Raw genomic sequence first — 21,447 nt, forward strand, 5'->3', positions numbered from 1 at the left:
CAAGTCCATACTGGAGCTTCTGAACAAGCACCCAGGAACAACTAGCTTTCTGCTGAGTTTGACTTGCCCTCTTACTTGGCCTGTTACCCTCCACGCAGCTTGAATGGCTGTTAGGTTATCAAATTAAATTTTCCAGCAAGGGGGCTTCTCCCTGTAGGCTGTATATTTACTATGTAGTTGGGGGCAAATGGTGGAAAAATACCTTTCATTTGTTTATTTAAATATACAGCGTAACAATATTAACATTTTGATGCTGAACTCAGGGAATCTTGGTGGTGATGCACATTTCATCCCTGTCAAGGCAAGGGACAAACCTTGAGCTCTTGAAGAAATGAAAATCTGAGTGTAACAGATGGCAACTAACCAGGACTCAATTTGGTGTAGAAAAGAGGAAACAAAAAATAATTAAGCTCAGTGAAAATGGGGAAAAAGCATGTTTTATGGCTGCTGGGGTACATTATCTTTGCTTAATCAGATATGATTTATATGAACGTTTCTACCACAATGAGAAGCAGGATGGAAGATTTGTCTTGGAGAAATTGCTCATTCCTTTTTTCGTGCATCTGCTTTTAGACCATTGAATTTAGCTTTGCAAACAGCAAAAACTCAAGTAAGCACGCTAGCACCAGGTTACAGAGGATCTCCAGATCCATACAAAGGACTCGCCAGGAGGGTGGGTGTGATGACAGAGCTGTCGAGCTCGTGCAAAGGTAAAGCAGCAGCAGTGATGTGTCTGGGTGATGGAAGAGGATTGTGAATAAACACGTGTATGATGGTTGGATTCATTATGGCAAGTGTCAATAATGGTATATATGTATGGGCAGTGGCTTGATGACTTAGTAAATAGGCAAGATGACTTTTCTTTTAGTAAATTGAAAAAACACCAGCTTATTAAAAGTACTGCATTAGTGTCACCAAAGGAATTGAAACAAGGATGAGACTTAGACTGTAAATAAGGATAAATAAAGGCTGCTCATTGATGCAGGACAGCAAGACACCATTTCAGATTAAATCTTTCTTTTTACTTGGTGATATGATGGATGGATGGATGGATGGATGGATGGATGGAGATGTGGCACTCAGTTGGAGGCTGGTATTTGGATGGGGGCACAGTGAGGTTTAGGTTTACCCTTCTCACAAAGTCTTGTGAATGGTTCTGGTGCCATTTCAGCCTGAATGAAGGGGGCAGAAAACCCAAGACCAGCGTCTGTAGGGAAAATTTTCATAGAACAACACTGCAGGTGTTAAGTGTTTTTTATCAGTAGGTTTGAAAGTGCTTTCATTTGGAAGTGAGCCCCTTTGCCCTCATTTTGAAGATGGAGAATCTGAATAACTTACCCAAGGTGGCTCTACTGGCTAGTAGCAGGGTCAGGAGGATGCCTGAGGTATCAGCTGCATTTATGGCTGTTGCTCAAAAATGGAGCATTCCCCCTCAGCTGAGAAAGCTGCGTTTGCCCCACTTTGCTTCCCTTTTGTGTTTCCTTCTAGTGACAATGCATTGAGTCGAATTGCACAGTAACCATAAAATCACCATCTGTTTAAATCTTTCCAAGTCATTTCTGCTGTCCTGTTCTCCTTGGGTTTGGGCATCTGTGAGGTGACATCTATTAATGGAAAATCCCAGAAGAAAGGGTCCGGCTTGCTGGCTGTCTGGGCTCTGTGGAGGTGAGATGCATACCCTGTCACAGCTCACATCCCGGCACAGGGAGGGAGCAGGCTGCGTGAATGCCTGCGCAGAGGATACACTGGCCACCTTCCCGGCACCTTTAGTTCTGCCTTAAGCTGCCTCTGTAGCTCAGAGTTCTACTGAATGTTAAAAAAAAAAAAAAAAAAAAAGGCAAAAAAAGCAAAGCAGTATAAAAAGCATTTTGTTACACCCCACCCTCCACCCCAATTTTTTCTGCTAGTTTATGAAATCTGTGTCAAGGCAAAGGGGGAAATCTCTATGTTCCCTTTCATTCATAATATATGGCTGGGGCTTTAACATGGTGTTTTGGCAGTCAGAGTCTCCCTGCCAGGAACACGTTTCTTGCCTTGATCTGCAGTTTTATTATGGGGTGCCTGACTCAGGGAAGGGACTGGATTGCCTTTTTGGAAACACAGACCAGAGCAATTGGTTTCCCCCGCAAGAAACCCTGATGTTTTGCATCTTCCCTTCCCTGCATAACTCAGCACTGCTGGAGCAGAGAGTCGAAGCAAAATAGAATTTTTTCCTTCTCCTTCATGGCATTAAAATAATCACTTAAAAAAAAAGAAAATAATTCCAAAGTGAATGTTTTATCTTTTGATGGGAGATTGCTTGTGGCAGCTTCAAACCAGAAGCTCGTTCCTCTGGGGGAAGATGCTGGAAAAAAATGGGTTGAGCTGGTGTGGGTATTATGGATATGAAATTTCTTACTCCTTAAAACTGTATTTTTAAGGGCAGAAGAGCAAAAATGCGTGGGAAAAGGAAGTGGAAATGGTGTCATGGGTCAACTGAAGGCCAATTTCACAGAAATTTTGGTGCCTGATGAATCTTTTCTGAGTCTGTGCAGCTAAATCTATCCTAAAGCATCAGTGAAGACAATCAGCTCATTGCGGAGACTATTTGCATCCAGAAGATGTTGAAATGCTTGTCTTGCCCACCCAGCTCCTTCTGCTCCACCTTATTATCAGCTCTTGCACCTTTTGGACTGGGTTGACCCATAATTTGTAGTTGCTGCTTTGATAGCTGGTTGACTTCTGTGTTGGGGAGGCTGCTTCTCTTTCTCTTTCATTCTCTTGCTAAATACCAAGTACCCCAAAATAAACTCTCCATAAAAGGCTTTAAATAAAATGTGAAAATACAGGGGAAAAAATTCACATGAATATATTGGTTAGTTGTCCACTGAAATTATGTCATTAATCTCCCCAACTGGTGTTTCTTTGATCGCTCTTGCCCAAGAAAGCATGTGAAACAGTCCATTTAAGCAGTTTTTTGTTGTTTTGTTTGTTTTTTTTGGTTTTTTTTTTTTTCCCACAATGACTATTCTTCTGACCCCGTTCTGGGTCTGTGATTCATTAGGAACTGGAAGCAGCAGTTATTTGTGTGGGTGTTGGATATACTCGTCATGCAATCATTTTCACATTGTGAGGCATAATATGGAGCTGATAAAGTCCGTACATCTGTATTCTGTGTGCGCTTCCGGAATGAAAAGTCTGCAGGATGTTGGGCTGACAATGTTTGTAAATTCAGCGTGTAACCTTGATTTAGAGAAACAGACTTTACAATTACATTTATATCCACTTCTGAGCCCTTTTAGCATGCCCGGAAGATGTCAGATGGCAAAATAATGAATGAAAATTACTTTAGTTTTCATAAGTGGGTATCTTACAAGGTCAGTGAGGCTGGCTGTGCTCATCTAGCTTGCTTTGCAGGAGATGGGCCATTAGCCTTTTCGGAGGTTTTGTTTTCATTTGTGTATTTCTGTGTTTTTAAAAATAAATAAATAATTTTTAAAAAAATCTGATCATGGTTTAAAAATTTGCCGGTGACTGACAAAGCACCACAGTCATTTGCAAACTGTTGAAAAGATTAATTGCTCTAATTGCTCTGCCTTAAATATTTGTTCCACATTTCAAGCCTGAATTCATCTAACTTCACAGTCCTGCTGTTAAATCCTGCCCTCACTCTTTGTCAGATTACCTGTTCATTCTCACGCTTCTCCCCAGCGCTTTTCCGACGGTGCCTCATTGCTATTAACCTCCCCTCCGCTGAGATAAAAAGCCCTGGTGCTGGAGGCATGCTCAACGAGCTCAAGTTTGTAAGTCAGCTGGTTTACAGCACCTAATTACATTACATCGCTGCGAATGCTTTTTCAACCCAATTTGCAGGCAGTTTAATAAAACTTGCTGAGTTCATTTTGTGTGATCTATTTTCCATAGAGCTATATAGACTGGCGTTCGTTATGTCACCTTAATTTCTTCAGCAATTAAATTGAGAATCGCATGAGAATCAACATTCTCGAAGGATGTCCGGATTGATGTCGAGGTGACACAATTATCTGTGCAATTCCACTTGCCTGCTAAAAATCTTCGTGGAGCGCTTGCTTTCCTCTGGCCCTCCAAAATGTTTTTCTTGGTATTTCAAAACTCGCTGAAGATCACCATCAGAGAAAACTTAATGACCCTTTGGCCCACCTTTTTTTAAGAATTTGAAAAGCCAGTATACAAAGACCTGACCCACTCTGTTTTCCAGTATTTTGGCTGTGCATAACATGTTTCACTCTATGTTTTATCTGTTAAGATGCTGACCCATAATTTTTTTATACTTGCCCAATAATAATATTTTGCCTTCCTAAGGCAGCTGTGACCATTGAGTTTACTGTCCTGATAATGTGACTTTTCCTGCCCCCTACAATTAAAGTGAAGTAAGTGGATTTTGAGCAATTCTAGTGTTTATAGACAGGCTGTGCTGTTGATGGCCAGGAGACTTTTCTTTCCAGCCTATGGTGTCTTGGAAAATCTGTGCTAACACTTCAATTTTATTTTACACAGGCCCTCCTTTCTTTCTCCTTTTATTTTAACACCTTTCCTCTTAGTCTAAGGTGCCTGGTCCCGAAAGCAGAAGCGGTCTTTCGCCTGGAGACCTGGGCTGCCACAGCTCTCTTGCAACAGATGGACTTGTGGTGGCTGAAGACGTGTTCATTACTCAAGAGATGGGGCTACTGCTGATAAATCCTATGTAGCTCCCGACATGCTAACCCATATATGTATGTATACATAATATATATAGTGCCTATATATACTAATACATGCTATGTATGTCTTTAGGTATGTCATTTGCGGCTGCCATGCTGCAAACATGAGGATGGCTTGGAGCTTGTGTGATTTCTGCTGCTCCTCTTCTCTCTGGTGATCCCCTCACAAGCATTTCTCTCCCCAACAGAGAGGCAGTTTTAAGTAACAGGGTTTGAGGGAACAGCTGAGACGCTGTTTCAAGGCTGTTCCTGTTGTCTGAGTGTCTGTTCGCAGCAGAAGTTGCTTGAGCCTAATACTCTACTAATGAAACTATCGAGGTAACGATTTCCTAGTGTGGAGGAAGCATTTTCCTCTGACATTATGTTGGTCTAGCCTTCAGACCCACGCAATGATAATGGGATAATTACAACCCAGTTTTATGTGCTTAGACATTGCTTTCATTATGGACAAATGTTCCTGAAGAAGTGAAATGTCATCCTATTACTGGTTGATCTTCAAAACCTTTAGGTGGTCTCTCATTTTTGCCTTTACAAATATCCACTCGTATACATTCAAAGATGTATTCAACATAAAGTAATTACTGTGTTTATCAGTGTGATAAAGCAGGCCTGGCATGCTAAAATAAATGACACTTTACTGATTTTTAACCAATAAAAGCATGCAGGAGGTTAAACACAGATTTTTTTCTTTTTAAGTGTACTTCTCATTTAAGAGCACTGAAGGAAAATTCAGGCTTGAAATGAGAAAAGATGCTGGTTTATTTGGGACTTGCATCGCTGGCATCTCTGAAATAAAATCAAGCGCTGCATGGAGGATATAATAGTGGTTCCAGCTCAGGGGGTCCCGTGGATTTGCCTTTTGAAAAGCTGTAGGACAAGAAGAAGAAATTCAGGGCAGCTTATATGACATGTTTTTTGGTAGAGGTGAACACTGGCCGTGTTTCCTATGGACCTGCGTTGCCTTCCCCAGCAGAGAGGAGGTGCTGGCTTGGCCAGAGAATGATGGTGTGTGGTGCCACAGGAAAGGACCCGGCAGCCCATCACTGATGAGAGATGCTAAGTAAAAGGGGGGAGTTTGCAAACTGCAAAGTATATGTGCTTTTTTAACAGGTAATTAAATGGTGTGCATTCATGTGGGTTATTTATAGGCATAGAGATTTGCAGCTACTGTCCTCATGAAATTGTAACACCCCTTCCAAGTTACTGCGCAGCCACAATGGACAAAAAAGAAAGAGGAGAGTAAAAAATCCTAACTTAAAAAAAAATTCCATGACCAGAAGTATATGTGGAAAAGGGACAATATTTCAGCTTGTGAAGAGCTTCAGAAGTGTATCTATACTTGTAAAAATACCAAGTTTGAACTGAAAATAGTGGCTAAGCAGAAGTTTTCACATTCAAACTGCAATATGCCCCAGAATAAGAAGGATCTGGCTTTGGAAGCAAATGAGAAAACCGAAGTTGTGTTTGACTTGTGATACTGCTTAGTGCCAGGAGATGGACAGTGAGCCTTGAATGATGGGGAGGAGGGAAGAAAAAAGGTTACCATGTGTTTCTCCACATTGATAGCTTTCCAGGATGCACCTTGAAATGGAGTCTGAGCTCTGAAAACTCGACTCCTGGCCCACTAGTAAAAGGTCTATTAAAACCAGGGTATTTGTTCTGCCTGTTAACACAGCCAATCTCTCATAATTTTTTCGTTGCTTTTTAACTCAGATGAGCTTGGCAGATTAGATTGTAGTGCAAGGAAAAAAGGGTTTGGTACCACTGTGTGGGAGAACCAGGGATGGATTGGGTCTGGACAGAGCATTACTTTACATCAGATTTAAGGCTGGGGTTGAATAGATGGATGCTGGCCACAAAGTCTTACGGGAAGAAAAGAAGACATGGAAGAAAAGAGCACGTGTAAGTGTACGATATACAGCCATATTCAAAAGCACCAGGTATGAAGGGTAGCAGCATTGCCCACGGTCTTTGGTCCGTGTGGAGGATGAGGGCATTGCATACGCTTGGGGCTGCCACACAGAGTTGTATTCTTAGTGCTGGCTTAACACCTCCGACAAGGGATGGAACACCGCTGAACAGGATCAGTCTAGGGTGACACTGCATATTAAAACCATATCATGTTATCTCCCTGTGGTTGTAAATCACATCACAATGTTGATCATGGACCTGGTTTTCCAGCATGTCCCCTGCTGTTGCGGTTATTTCATCCAGTGGGGAAGGGTTGACACTCGTCTTACAGAGGGGGAGAGGGGCTGAGTGATGTGGGTGCTGTGACCAACCCCTCTCTCCATGCATGTGCAGAAGGGGTGACTGATGGGGAGAGGCTGCACGAGGCTCTGGGTACCCACCATGCAGTGGAAGCAGAGAGGAGCATTTTGAAACACTGGCAGGAGTTACCAGGCAGTCCTTTATTGCTGGAGATTAAACACACAGAGATTATTTCAGCATTTTATTCTACATGACGGGAAATGTTTTATGATTAAGGCAATGACAGAGCCATGTCTTGTAGCCTTGACTTCAGGTTACACATCCCTCGAGATCTCCGTGAAGGAGGTGCAGTGCAGTGGACGACTCTTAGCTTAATGCCATGAAGTGGTTAAAAATGATCAAAAAATATGATGCTTCAGTTGCTCGGGAATGGAGGGAAGTTGCTGCAGAGGGAAAAACTGGAGGGCTGCACAGACCCCAAGCTTTCCCAGGAATGAAAAAATGCTTTCAGGTCTGCCTCCCCACCCTCTGCTCTCATAAAAGGACTCATAGACCAGAAATCTTTAAACAGATGGTTTGAATAAGGTAAAGTACATAGCCAGCAGTGCCCTCGGGTACATCTGGGTAACCACACTGCCCTCCGAGGAGCTCCGCAGATGCAACCAGAGGTTGCACTGGCCCAGGAGGACCAGGTGAGGTTGAAAGGCTGCACTGTTCCGACACTGGTATTTTTATCGGTTAAACCCTGGGGAAGGATTCCTGGGTGAAAGCTGCCAACCCCACAAAACCAACTGTGAGGTAGGGAAAAGCAACTCCTGTATGCTGGCACAACATGGCTTGGCCACGCAAAATATTTTCCCGTCAGCACAGCTCTTTGCAGCACCTGCAAATGGAGGGGACATAGGATGGCTGCAACCTTCTCCAACCAGCAATGGCAGTGAGTGACTCTGAGATGGAGAGCAAGAGGGAAGATTTGTGAATAAATAATCTTTCAGCAGGAAAAAGCTGGCTGGCTTGGGACTTTTATAACATAAATCTGCTCAGCTGAGGTAGTGATGGGCACCTCAGAGCTCACTGGTGGAGCAGAGAAGGTAGCTGAGGTGGCACTGCTGACCTCAAGTTGCAGGTGGAGGTGTATGTGATCAACCACTCTGCTAGGGAGCTTGTTCTTATGGTGATTTGCCCTTCATGTTCAAAATAGGTGCCTTGTTTTTAATTTGAATTTACCTGTCTTCCAGTTCTTTTAACATCTTTCCCTGTTACTGCAGAAATGCCATTTAATACGGAGCACTTCATCTGCATTACAGTGTCTATATAACTGACTTGCCCACCCCGCCCCCTACATTAAACTAATCAAGCCCTTTCTGTCCTTGATAAAGATAATTTTTTCCAGCTCTCTGGTATTTGCTTGACTTCTTCAACACCATCTCCAGCTGCTCAGTATCCTATCCTGCAGTGGTGATATTAGCATTCTAAAAAGCAGTTCAGCCTCAGCCACTAGTAGATACATGCTGTTACTGGTCTTTAGTCATTACTTCTCCATTTAGTTAGTTGTTTCCTACTTACACACAGGTCATAACTTCACCCTCCAGGTTCGCATGGAGCCACTTCTTCATTGAGGCCTCCACTGAAGCAAAGGATGAGGGTGGAGAGGTTCTTCCTAGCAGGAGGAGATCACCCTGGCTTTTTTAACAGCTTGCAGAGCACAGCCAGTGGGATGGGCACAGATAAAGCTGTGGGTGGGTAATGTTCAACATACCCTCCTTTTTGGATGTTCTATGACCCTTTTATGGCTGTATGGTCTTTCCCTAGCTAGAAACCAGCACTTTGATCACTGGAAGAGAAAATTATTGCAAAGATTATGGGGGAAGGATGTCTGCTGACTTGCTGTCTTGCCCTTTAAAATGTAGTGTATTGACTAACCAAAAGAAAAAGGTGCTTAGCAGGGAGATGTGCTTTTTCAATTTCCTTTGAACTCACTGGCATTGTCTATAAATCAAGTTCTGGATGTAGGGAGATTGAATGCACAATGCTTTTTGGTAGCTAAATGCAACCCTTCCCTCCCGTATGTAATATTTCCCTTCTGTAATCCCTGGGATAAAGCAGGCATGACAGTGGAGCTGACCCTCGTGGGGCAGCACTTGGCTTTGTCTGCTAAGTCTAATAACTGGCATTGACTCCGAACAACTCCTCTGTAAGAGCTATAAGGTATAAATAATTAATACCTGTTAAATTATTCAAGCTGGAAATACAATACATGAATTCAGCAAGCTGACCAGGATACGAATGAGTAATTATGTTAATTAACCCATGCAGCTAGCAGGACTTGCAATTAGTTCACATTTTAGGCTGCTTTGTGTTTTTTAGAAACAGAAATGAGCTAAAAATAAATAGAAATAAACTAAACCTACAGTTTAAAAAATACGGGTTAAACGATGTTGTTTAAACGATCATCAGACAAACTGCATTCAAATTCAATTGGATTTATGTTCAAATGGCCTTTCTTTCCTTCAGGGTGGAAACAGGTACATTTTTTAAAGCTTAGTCACTGCTTTCTGCAAGAACTTGATTCTTAAAACTGTTAGTAGCACAATGCAAGGAGTTATCCTCTAGATACTCTGCCCCAGTCTCTGCATATTTCTACCATTGCTTTCCTATGTGTTGCTGAAGAGGTAGAGAGATAGGGGGAAAATATAAATTATATATATTTTTAAAAACCCATTAGCACCATGGAAGAAGTCCTAATAATGACATACAAATTGAAGGTCTAGTTTTGCAAACACGCAATGTGCCATTCAGTGGGCAGTAAAACCTGAATGTACGGTAAGAGGCATTTCCATTAAAAAGAAAAAAAGTATTTAGTAGTTACTAAAGAAAAACGCTGCATTAATTTGAAGATTTGAATTCAACTAATTAGCATTAGCTGAGATTTTAGGACTGGAAATGGTCATTGTCCAGATGTTCTGTCTGCATTACTCTTTTGGGTGGATGAATAATGCCTAGCCTCAGGAAAACAGGTCTTTTTTCCAAAAAGTTGAACTGGTTGCCTTGTAGCAGATAACTGATTTACATGATAGGCCTTCATATAGAAATGCACACTCTTTGACTCTTCCTACTTATTAATATAAGTGGATATATTCAGATTTGGTTCTCTTTTTGTGTGGTTTTTATTTTCCCTAAAGGCAACACACTGAAAATATGTCCAAGACTCCTTATTTACATGAGGAGGCATCTGCCATCCTGATTCCTCAAAGGACATTTCAGTAAGTCTGTCTGGGTCTAAAGGAAAATCTCTTAGAGAATTCCCATTTTCTTCCCGCTCTTGTTTTGTTATTAAGCTTTGCTTTTTGCCGTGAAGGTATTTCTTAGTATTGAATTTAAATGGATGCAGTTTGTTATGGAATTGGAAGAACCCTGTTACAATGGGTTAATGAGAGAGAAAATGAAGAAATGTTTTTGATTTCCCAAGATTAAAGGGAAAAGCTTGGTATCTACCTCTGCTCTGAGCTTTCCCTTTCATCAAGGAATTACCCAGGTGAAGTGAATCCTCCACTGAAAATCTCAAAACCTGCTTCAGCTCTAATGGTTTTGGTGAAACTTTCTAATAGGTTGCATCGATATGCAGATGTTAGTCGTATATTTGGGGTAATTGCAAACAAAGTCTCTTAATAAAGAGAAGAAGCATGAGTGAGAAATGGACTCATTTCCATCAGTGAATGTGTAAGAACGTTATTCTGGAAGAGGGTTGTGTTGAAAAGCAGAGATGTTTGGTGTGATTCTTGTCCATGCAGGCTCGTGGAGATGGTTTAATACTCCCTGAGATTTCAAATCCAGCTCAGGCTGTAGCCACCTGTGAACAAGCAATGATTGTGACATATCAGTTGTTGCTTATGCCTTCGAAAGACCACAGACTGCAGAATTTTGCTCATTCGTAGGCTGGATATCAGACGTAGGACTCGCATCTCCAATTTCATCATATTCTGGTAGACATCTTGTGGCTTATTTCACATAGATATCACAAATATATTTTGTGGCTTAGCTTCAAAATCATTCCTCTTTCTTCCAGCATTGTTATCTGGGCTACTAAAAGGTTTTACCTCTCTCTACAATGTAAGCTGTGACAAGCTTTAACTTATTCTCAGCTAGACCCTCGACTGACCTTGCTTTGCCACCAAAGAATCGGGTACCGTACCGTTTCAGCCTGATGATAAATTTATTTCACTGAATCTCCTAATCTGTTTGGATTTGATTTGCCTTTTAAAGACCATTCTTTACCCCATCTCCTGAGTGTCCCCTACAAAAACATACAGAAGCCTGAAGGGAAAAAATGAGCTATTTGAATCTTCCATTCTAGTGGGGCTCCTGTATTGATTCTTTCCCCATAATTTAGACATCCATGCTCAGCATTCCCTGTTCTGCTGCCCAATCAATACCAATTTTTTCTGGAAATTACATTAAAGTTTTTAAAATAAGAGTTTACTTGCAAAGTTTAACTTCATCTGTATATCTGAGGAGTTTGGGAAGGGTTTTTTTTTTGAGGTGATGGATTAATAGCAAATGCAGTGATATGTATTAGCATGAGCTATTTTGATTTAATTGACTTTGCTGAGAGTTCTGAGTTTTCTGAGTTATTCTGACTAGGGAATATAAATGGAAAGTAAAAAGATTCAGACTTCTGAAAATGGAGTAACTTAAAATCTAAATAAATGAGACCAAATACAAAATTGTGGTATATAGTGAAAGTGAAATGTCTTCCTTTTTCAGACTGGTCATTCAATTTGTCATTAATCCTAAAAGATAAGAGATTTTTAGGTCTATGTGTCCTGACTTTTATGTGTGTGTTGCATGTTATCGCAGTGGCAGCATGTACTGGGTGTTGAGCCAAGAGCCAGGAATTGGTGCAAATCAATGATTTAATGTCTATTACTGAATCAAATAATTGATTCAAACTTTCAACAAATCAATCTGTCTTTTGCTTCTCTTTAGGGGGAACACATACAGGTGTGGTAAAGAAAACCCACCTAAAATGTGATGTCTGGTCTGCTGGGACTTACAGATAGAGTTATAATATCTCTGAAATAATTCACTTATCAAGTAAACTGAATATTAAGAAGAAAGAAGGCTGTGAGTTTGACTACTACAAGGGACATATAAAGAGACAGTACTGTGGTTTTATAAATGCCACTTTTATATGAATATGTCCCTTAATATGCCATACATTCACTTCTTTGGAGTTGTAATAGCTAAATCGAGAAAAACTTCAATATTAATCATACCTTCTTGCTGAAAAATAGAATATATTAGTGTATCAGTGGGAATTTAAAGCTGAGTTTGAGCAACACTCTTTGCCCCTATGGTCTTTATTTTTTTTTTTTTAAATGCATACATATTTTTTTCTTATATTGCCTTTTGGTTGAGTGTTTTAGGGTATTTTTTTTTTTCTTTTTTAATTTTTGATGTTTTGTTCGGGGTTTTTTTTTGTGGTGGTGTTAATTCAGCATGTATTTGGTGTAAAGGTTTGCAGCCATGCACCTCAAGCTGGCGGAGCAGGGCAGTAGAGGGCGACATTACTCCTTGTGTTTTGTGTTTTCTCCTCCTAAAAGAAGTAAGAATTAAAAATCAGGGGAAAAAAAGAATGTAGAGAATGCTGTGCCTGCCAGAGCTGCAGGCCATGTAAGGGAACAGAGCGGGGCCAAACACCCACCGTGCGGGGAGGTGGCACACAGAGCTTCACGCTACGTCATGCCCAAATCATGAGCTGAAAACAGTTGTTTTGCTGATAGTCATGGCTTTTAAGCAAAAAAAGAAAAAGGAAAAGAGTAGATTTAAAAAGAGAGAAATGGCATCTGTAAAAGAGCAGTGAGATTTCTGAAGCAGGTTGTAAATTTGCACTCTTGCTCTTGAGAGCAGAAATATAAAACTATGTTGCCTTCCTGTGTGCCACAATGCAGGTTTTTATGCTGCATATGAATATTGATCCTTCCTATTCTAACACGAGACCCTCTCACAATATGTCCAGTGCTTTCAAGATGAGTTTGTACACTGAGCTTTGTGTATACGGGCTGCATAAATGTATGAAATTGCCCCATTGTTTGGGCCAAGTCACTCAATTAAAAGCATACACAGCAAAGCTTCAACAGAGATAGTTCTTGCAAAAACATAGCCTAGAGAAGAGCCAGAGAAGTTGGTTGATACCGACCTAGAAATCTTTCTTTCCAGAGCACAGAGAATCAGGCCTAAAGTCCATGTTGCCTTTGCAGCATCATCACTTGCAAAGGATTTTTCCTGCTAGGTTTGAGGAAGCTCTCATGAGTCGGTATCATAATCAGTAGTTAAAATTGTGCCTGTTCTCCACTTACATCAAAGATTAGGAGGTGGTGGGGAAGATATGCAGGGCTTAATCTTCCCAGTGTGTTTTATGGTGGAGAAGAGTTGCATAGATGCACCTTCCCAGCACGATTCAATGCAATACTGTGCAGCAGAGAGGAGTCAGGGTCAGAGTAAAACCAGCTGGAGATGGAGCTGGAGTCAGAGAAGGCACTGCAGCCCTAGGTGCACACAGTCTGCCTCGCCCGCTGCTGGTGAGGAGCTGTGGTTACACATCCCCCTCCAGGATGGGGTAGTGGCTGTGTAGTGAGAGCAAGGAGGGAGCCCTGCACCTTGCCCAGGGATTTAGCTGCTGATTTGAAGCAGAAATTGTGTGAAGGTGAGAATAAAAGTGCTGCCCAATCCCTGATTCACCCAACGCAGCAGGGCAGTCAATCGAAAGATGTTGGTAATGCTTAGAAAATCAGGCAAACACCAGCCTCTAATGCTCTGATGAGTAGAGCAATCAGTTCGAGCAAATACTGACAAAGAGAAGACTGTGAGCATAAACATTTTTACACACTCAGAGAGCCCAACTTGATGAAGTTTCCCCAAGCATAAATAAGAAATAGCAATAGAAGTCAGTGGAGTGCTGTAAAACCTTTGTGAAACACGATGTGAGCCCCTGTTTGCAGATTGTGCCTGGATGATTCATGGGTATTTCCTCGGTACCTTAACAAGCCAGGTCCTCTGTGGGATGCAGCCATTTGTCCTGTGCCTTAAATGATCACGGGGATCAACTCTTGAATACAACCCCCCTCTGGAAATGTTTGCTGCAAGGAGGGGTTTAGTGTTGCTAGAACTGTGGACATAAACACTTGTCGATACTGAAATGAAAGCGTGGTAATTCAGGACAAGCAGATGTCAGAGAAAGACTTCAGAATAAATTCTAACACAAATCCATTTCTAAAAAGAAGGCAATTTTCAGTGCAACTTATATTTATCTTTAAGAAATATCAGTCTGTTGTCCAGGCATGTAAAACAAAGATTTAAAATCTATGGTTTGTGCTTATTGTTATAAATACCTGAAACATTCAAATAATAATTTTTAATAAGCAGGGGCATTAATTTGATTACATAAACAGACAAGCATTTGTTCTCAGTGCATTCATCATAAAACAATGATAACACACTGGTTATTTTCATGTCGGTGGTAGCAAAATACGTGCTTATTTCTAATCCAATTTCAAATATAAATGAATTGTTTTGAAGTTTGGATAAATCAGCCCCACAGACTAAGACAATTATGGTACATGAGTGGTGTATTACTGGCAAGGAGAGATAAGAAACACTGCAGGGTCCAAAAGGGCAATGAGAGGGAGCACCCGGAATTGCAAAAACTTGGGGCTGGCAAGTGGTTTGGTACCATTAAATCCGGGAAGTTAAAGAAATGGCATCAAGCAGCTTCAAAATCAGGCCGTAGAAATTAAAATAATCTGGAGGGAAAACAAGTCTCTTACTTTTCGTACCTTCCCAAGTACTTTACTTTCCACTCCTTACAACCAGAACACTGTGATTAAAAAAATCAGCAAGTTGCGGAAGGCAGCAGAGGTTGGAGAAAGGAAAAGATGTAACTGCATGGTAACAGTGATGAGTTTAGCTGTGTTTGTGTAGTGGTTTAAAAGTATACTGTGAAGAACTGTGAAGGCTGGATCATACAACAAACCTTACTTTTGATCAATGCAAGTTTTTACCAGCATACTGCTGAATACCAATGCAAGAATCACTGCTCCAAAATGTGCCTCTAGAAGCTGTTATTGCTAGTTATAGTCCCCCATGAAGACAGATGAAGAGATGAGCTCAGACGGAAAAGGTTAGTAGGAGCAGATAGAGTCAGAAGGAAAGGCAGAAAGCTGGGATTTGACCCCAGATGTCCTGACACCCCATTGAGTTCCTGATTGCCTGGACCATGTAACACTGTGAGGTCAGATCTATGTTCTGCCCAAGTGTCTTTCCTAAGCAACGCAATACAGAGGTGACACACAGCGTGTATTAGGCAGCTGTAGGATTTCTGGCTGTGTCAATGGCTTTGTAAGAGTCTTGCCACTGAAAAGTGAGGTTTGGGAAACTTTTGGTAGCCTGTGCGTGTTGATCGTTCAATTGCAGAGGTTTTCGGCATTAGGATGTTGTCCCTGTTGTGTGATCAGGCTGGGCTGTTTTCATCCTCAGGCAATAACCCTACACTGTTTGATGGTGGGCTGGGTGACACATGAGTCACCAAGCTCTCCCACCCCTTCACCGGGACACTGCGATATCATACAGCGGGAGGAGGAATCTATGTTGAATAGTGAATATCAAAGGGTCACTAAGCATGGGGTGTCCTGAGCGGTTAACCTCTGGTTGATGAGAAGTGCAAGGAATCTGGCCTGCCTATCCCAGCCTGGCTATCCCAGCCACTGTGTCCATGAAAATCAATGGCCTCAGATCCAACACATGGCTCTCACCTTCCTTCTAACATTTTGTCTTCTTCCAATCTCACAGATATGTGCGTGAGAGCCAGAATGAATCTGCTTGTCCAACTACATCAACTGAGTTTCTACAAACTTCACCTCCATTATATCCTGTATCTCATGGCTCCAAGACCTGCATCCTTACATTTAGTTTAATTGTCCCCTGGGTTAATTTGCTCATAGCTTAGGGCTGAAAGCAAAAGAAAACTGCATTTCCAGGGCTCTTCTTGTCTAAACGCTGCTTTTGCTCTACATAGTCAGTGCCCTGGGACTGTTGAGGAAAGCAGGGGTTGGGGTCTAATTGTAATGACTGCAAAACAGGACTAAGTATTTATATTGGCAGTTTTCAGAACAAGTTGCTGCTTAACATGAGCCTAAAGAGACTTCTTAAGGCAACTCAATCATTTTGAAGCTGCTTCTGGCTTAATCCAGCCCACGGGAAGACGTGTCTAAGCTCTTCTCGTGTCTGATCTTGCTGGGCAGTACAGCCTTTTCTGGCTGATGGGCAAAGATCAACACTCGAGGTGTGTATGGGCAGTAGGGATCAGCATCAGGGATTGTGGTTCCCATGCTTGATCCACCTGGTGATCTGCTGATATTTGCAGCTGTCTAGGGGTGTACAGAAAAATGAGTTTAATGAATTTACTCTTTCCTGGAGAAAGCCCAGCCCCAAAGATTTCATTTAGGCTGAGGATACGAGAAGATGATACTGGGAAGCCTGTATCATCCCCTCCACAGGGACTTGCGAGTAGCTGAACCAGCACTGAAGTGATGCAGAGACCCACTGCCACCGTGTGCAACTGATGGGGTGAGCTGTTGAAAATCCAGCTTTCCATGTGATTGGGTGGAAAAAGCCTGGCTTAGAAAGACATCTTTCAACTAAAGTGTGTAAGATGCTTTTTGGAGGGCACAGGATCTGCGGTTTCTGTGGACACGTAGGCAGGGATGGTGTGGATAGGGTCTTGTCAGCAGGGAAAAGAAGTCAGAGGGACTGTTTTGGTTGCTCTAATGGAACGAAAAAGCTTTGAAGGGCTTGCTGAATGTGTATTCAACTTCTGGATATTAGGAATAATTTGTTGTGCCATTTTTATACACAACTCATGTTCCTCCCATAAAGACGACTGATACTCTTCTACTATTTCAGCTCTGCAGTCCAGCCAGCAGGAATCACAGGTACAGGCTTTTCACCCAGCCTGGAAAAACGATGTGTCAGTGTGTTAGGTCCTTCATGCCATCTATTTTTCTGGGCAAAGGGCCCGTGAAGGAAAACAGAAAACTTTCATCTTAAATCTGATTCTGGCACATGCATCTATACACATGAGGGGAGGAGGGCTTGAAACCACCATGTTACACGGATAATTCTGTGCTATTATACACTCATAATGTCTCATTGTTTTGCCTTGCATGACACAAACATTCATTTTTGTGCTATGTATGCTCCTAATGTGATATAAAAAGCAAAGCATATTACCAACTGCAGTACAGCACACTATTTTTTTTTCTTGTCTCTGCAGTGAGCATTTTTTGGTAACTTTTAATAGGTCTTGGGGTATTTTTTTTCTCATGCATGCTAAATGCGCCTTATCCTGGGAGGATCTCCTAGGGCAGGCTGGAGCGGTTACATGCTCTTCAAAAGAGCTACTTCTCAATGTTTCTTACTGATAGTGGGAAGAATCTACATACTAAAGGAAAATCCTTGAGATAATCCAGTTGAGATGTTGATTTGACTTCCAGCACTCAGGAATCAATGGGGTTTAAAAGACAGAGCTCACTGCAAGAGTGCCCAACCCTGGATATCTCTATCCCCTCAGTGGGGAGGAACATACAGGTTTTAGCTCTCATTTTTAGAGGCTCCACAAAAGACCAAGATAAGGAACATCCAATGTAATGAGAAAATAGGGCTTATTTCTGGAGAGAAACGAGGCTGAAGCACTCCTCAAATACTGCCAATTCCTGCTCCTTGGTCTTGGGGAGGCTGCTTTGACACAGTAGTTCCAGCCTCATCCCCATCCTTGGAGGCTGGATTATTTTCCAGATGTCCCCTGCTAATCTGTAGGGCACCACGGCCCCAGAAGGAGCTATTGTTTTGTTTTGTTTTGCTTGGGTCAAAAGGCAAAAAGAATGGACAAATGTGTCCTGGGGAGGAGTCAGATGCGTTTATGTTCAGTAGGTGGCACTCCTTCCTCTGCCTCAGGGACTGGTGTGAATTTTGGGTGCATGGTGGAATAGCAGGTAGCATCTCACGGATGAGATGTAGTGACTCTCAGGGGCGAACTGCAACTTGAGTTGGTTATAGCGTGCTTTTTGCAATTCAGCTCATGTATGTGCTGCTTTTCTCTAGATCTTCCTGTGTTTTTTAGTCTTTCCTTCTTCATATCGTAAAGGTGTTGCTGTGAATATGCACACAGGGAACGCGAAATCTCTCTTTAGGCTTTGGAAGAGGCTGTGTGCCAGTGGCAGGTAGAGTCCCATAGGTCACGCATCTTCCCAAACCTGCACAAAGCCCCCACCAGCAAAGAAATACATCACAAAATCCAAGCAGTTCAACTTTCTACCACAGTCTGATCTTTGGGGAAAGAGTAAGGAGTGGATTGGAGTGGATTAGGCAGGAGAAAAAAAGTGCTTCTAGGAGGAGGAAAATGTTTATGTCTATACTCAGTGATGCATCTCCAGTTTTTCTGTCTGTGATGTCCTGGCCAGCTGTAGCAAGATGACATTTACCTGTCAGTGGTCCCGCTTGCTACCTGAGTTTTGACTGGCAAGCCTGGGGAGATGTTCGCAGAATAGAGAGCTTTCGAGTATGTTTTTAGCTTGGAAGATGGCAGTTGAGTGGGTGCATTTGGTGACAGATGATCCTTGAAAGGTTTAGAAGCAAAAGCTATTAAAACCTAGGAGCTGTGCAGAGAGGAAATATTGTGAGTACATCAGAGCCTGTCTGAAGAGAAGAAACATCCCTGTTTTGTGTGATTCCCATCAGCAAGCCCTGGCATGCAGTGTTTTGGTGCAGAGAGGATGCCGTCTGCAGATGCTCTTCTTTTCAGCTGCCTGCTTACTTGATATCCAGGCACAGTGGCCGGATCAAAAAAAGGCTTTGGGACAACCGTAGCCAAAGGCTCCCTTAACAAACTGCACGCAGCTTTGCCTCATCCTCCTGAAACTAAGCCAGTCAGTGCATTCCTGCCATTCTTCTCCCTAAAGCTGTTTCTTTCTGTTCACTGGATCAAGAAGACAAAGCAGCTGCTCTGAGAGTCTGAAATTTTTTTTATTGGGAACTTCAACTTGAGAGGAATGGGATCAGAGGATTTATTTTTATCGGTGTGGGGCGGTACCCTGGGATCCCTGAGATTACACACCAGCCGGTATCAGGAAAGCCTGAAGTATGAACCACAGGGAGAAGATCAGCACTTCCCTGATGGTTTCTTTGGGAGAGCAGTGAATAGCCAAAAACAGGCAACTGCCGGCTTCCTTCCTGTGGCAAATCTTGGCTGCCAGGTTGTGAAGCCCTTTGGACTGCTTTGGCCTCATCCTTAAATAAGGGAAGACGGGCCTCACACTTGGCAGCTCCTGGTTATAGTCCCAAATCTAAAACTGAGCCATAACAATCTCTCTTCAGACCTCATAGGTCTTATGAAAATCTGCTTCCCACCTGTAAATAAACATTTTCTTTAGGTATACTCAGCTAAACTCAACACCAGTTTTATTTCCTGTAATTTCTCATGGTTTTCTCTGGATCCTTTCTGATCAAAGTACTGTTGTCTCAGTCTCAGGCAGTGCACCTCTAACAGAAGCCAAGTAATGTGACTTTCCTGCTTGTCATCAAGAAGTTATGCACATGTTTCCTCTCAGGGCCATTATTCTTTTGAAGCCTGGTGGGCTTCAGTTAACCGTATCACTGTCTCCCTCGTCCAGAAGTCGGTATCACTTCTGTAGGGAGGAAAACAATACAACTTTAAGCATGTCAGCTGAATGCTATCGAAATATTTTATTTATCATTGATTTCCAGTTTGTAGGCAGTAGGAGTGCACCTATTTAACGCCTGTCTTCTTTAAAATGGAAATGTTCAGAAGATATTTGGTACTTTTGTTCCTAGCAAGTTATGCAAGATTGAAATGTAGGGAATATAAAGTAAAAAATGCTGTCTGAACTTAAAGCGCTTTGGCAACCCGTGAAAACAACCAAGGGACTTTGCTTTTGTGCCTGGCACATATGTATCAAGGGGACTGAAAACTGAAGTGTTTTACATAACCCATTTTTTTTTTTTTTACATGTGCATCTCAAAAAATGCAGGAGATACCAAATACATTGAAGAACCTGCAAAGCCTCATGCTTATGAACAGAGGCCAGGCGCTTTCAAACAACAGCGTTGAGCAGGGAGCAGTTGTAATTCCTCATGCATACTTTTTTTTTTTTTTTTAAATTTATTTTATAAAGACCATCTGCAGGTTGAAAGCTGGAACTTTGGAGTCAGCCAAGTGCCAGTACGTAACAGTAAAAAAACCCAAACTCAACCAAAGAAGCTCAATCCCAGAAACACGGTGTCTGTCTGGATGTCTCTCATTTCCAGCTAATGCCCAAATGGGAGCCTAGACACACTGCTAACACCGCATACAAACATGTAGGTACCACCCAACTCCAAAAAAGCATCCACAGCTGCATCGTACCTCTCTCCTCCCTGAATCAAACTCCCAGAGAGAATTGAAGCAGCTGCTTCTGCTGTCCTGAAAACATCCCAGCATGAAACTGTGACGGTGCCCCAGTGCTGCGGAAACTCTTTGTTGGGCGCCTATGCTTAGCTGGGCTATGGGGGCTTTTACCCCCAACTCCTCCAGACTGTGTAATCTTATCGGGAACCCCCCAAAAGGAGTACTTCCTTGCTCAGAGATCCCTCTTTCTGCCCGGAGGGCCAATACCAGGAGCCGCGTTGTCATGGCGTACATGGCTGTCCCTTCTGCGCCTGGCGAGCGCAGGCAAGACAAAAGAAAATAGAGCCATTTGGCACCGAGGGCTCAGCTGATGCGGCCCATTTATTTTATTTTGTTATTTTTGTGCTGCAGACCCGTGGACTGTATCGCATAGGTAGAACCGGCGGGTAGTGGCGTGTTAGCACGCAGAAAATCCGAGTGCACGAGCACGACTGGAAAAATCCTGTTGTGTTTTGTACAGCAGAAACTAGCTCGCACCTTCATGTGGGTATTTGGGCTACACAGAAGGTCTATTTCCCATATTTTAAGTTAGGATTGTTTAGTGCTCAAAGACCCATATGCCTTGCCTCCAGGCTTTTCCAGAGCAGAGATGCTTCACATTAAAATCTGGGTTTCTGGAGCCCAGAGCTCGCAGAGACTGAGGAGGAGCCATGCCAGGCACTGGCTTGTGCTTTCACTCAGAGAAGACAACAAAAATTGTATGGTTAAAAAAAAAAAAGAAAAAGTAAAGGGGAGCTAAACCGGACAAGTTCTGTAGGGACAAAGTAGGACCCTTGATCGGAGCAGACTTGGGGAGAGGAGCAGGGGCCACGCCGGAGGTGGGACGGGGAGGGTAGGTCTGTGCAGCCATCTCCCGGGTCTGGACTGGGCTGGCGGCCTCCTCCTGCAAAAGGACGGGAGGGCAGCGCTGGGCCCGGGCTCCCGGCGGCGGAGCGCTCCCGCAGCCCCGGGGGGGAGCTGCCGGCCAGCCCCCGGCCCCCCCTCCCCGCAGCCCCCGGC

The 21,447-nt window shown here is 42.7% G+C and overlaps 1 protein-coding gene across 1 annotated transcript in view; it reads left to right on the forward strand.

The window, feature by feature from the left end:
• Positions 1–21,447, forward strand: part of PRKG1 (protein kinase cGMP-dependent 1) — a 527,419-nt gene that overhangs the window by 13,771 nt on the left and 492,201 nt on the right. The window lies entirely within an intron of this gene.

The sequence above is a fragment of the Athene noctua genome, chromosome 21 (genome assembly GCF_965140245.1).
Source record: "Athene noctua chromosome 21, bAthNoc1.hap1.1, whole genome shotgun sequence".
Classification (NCBI taxonomy): Eukaryota; Metazoa; Chordata; class Aves; order Strigiformes; family Strigidae; genus Athene; species Athene noctua.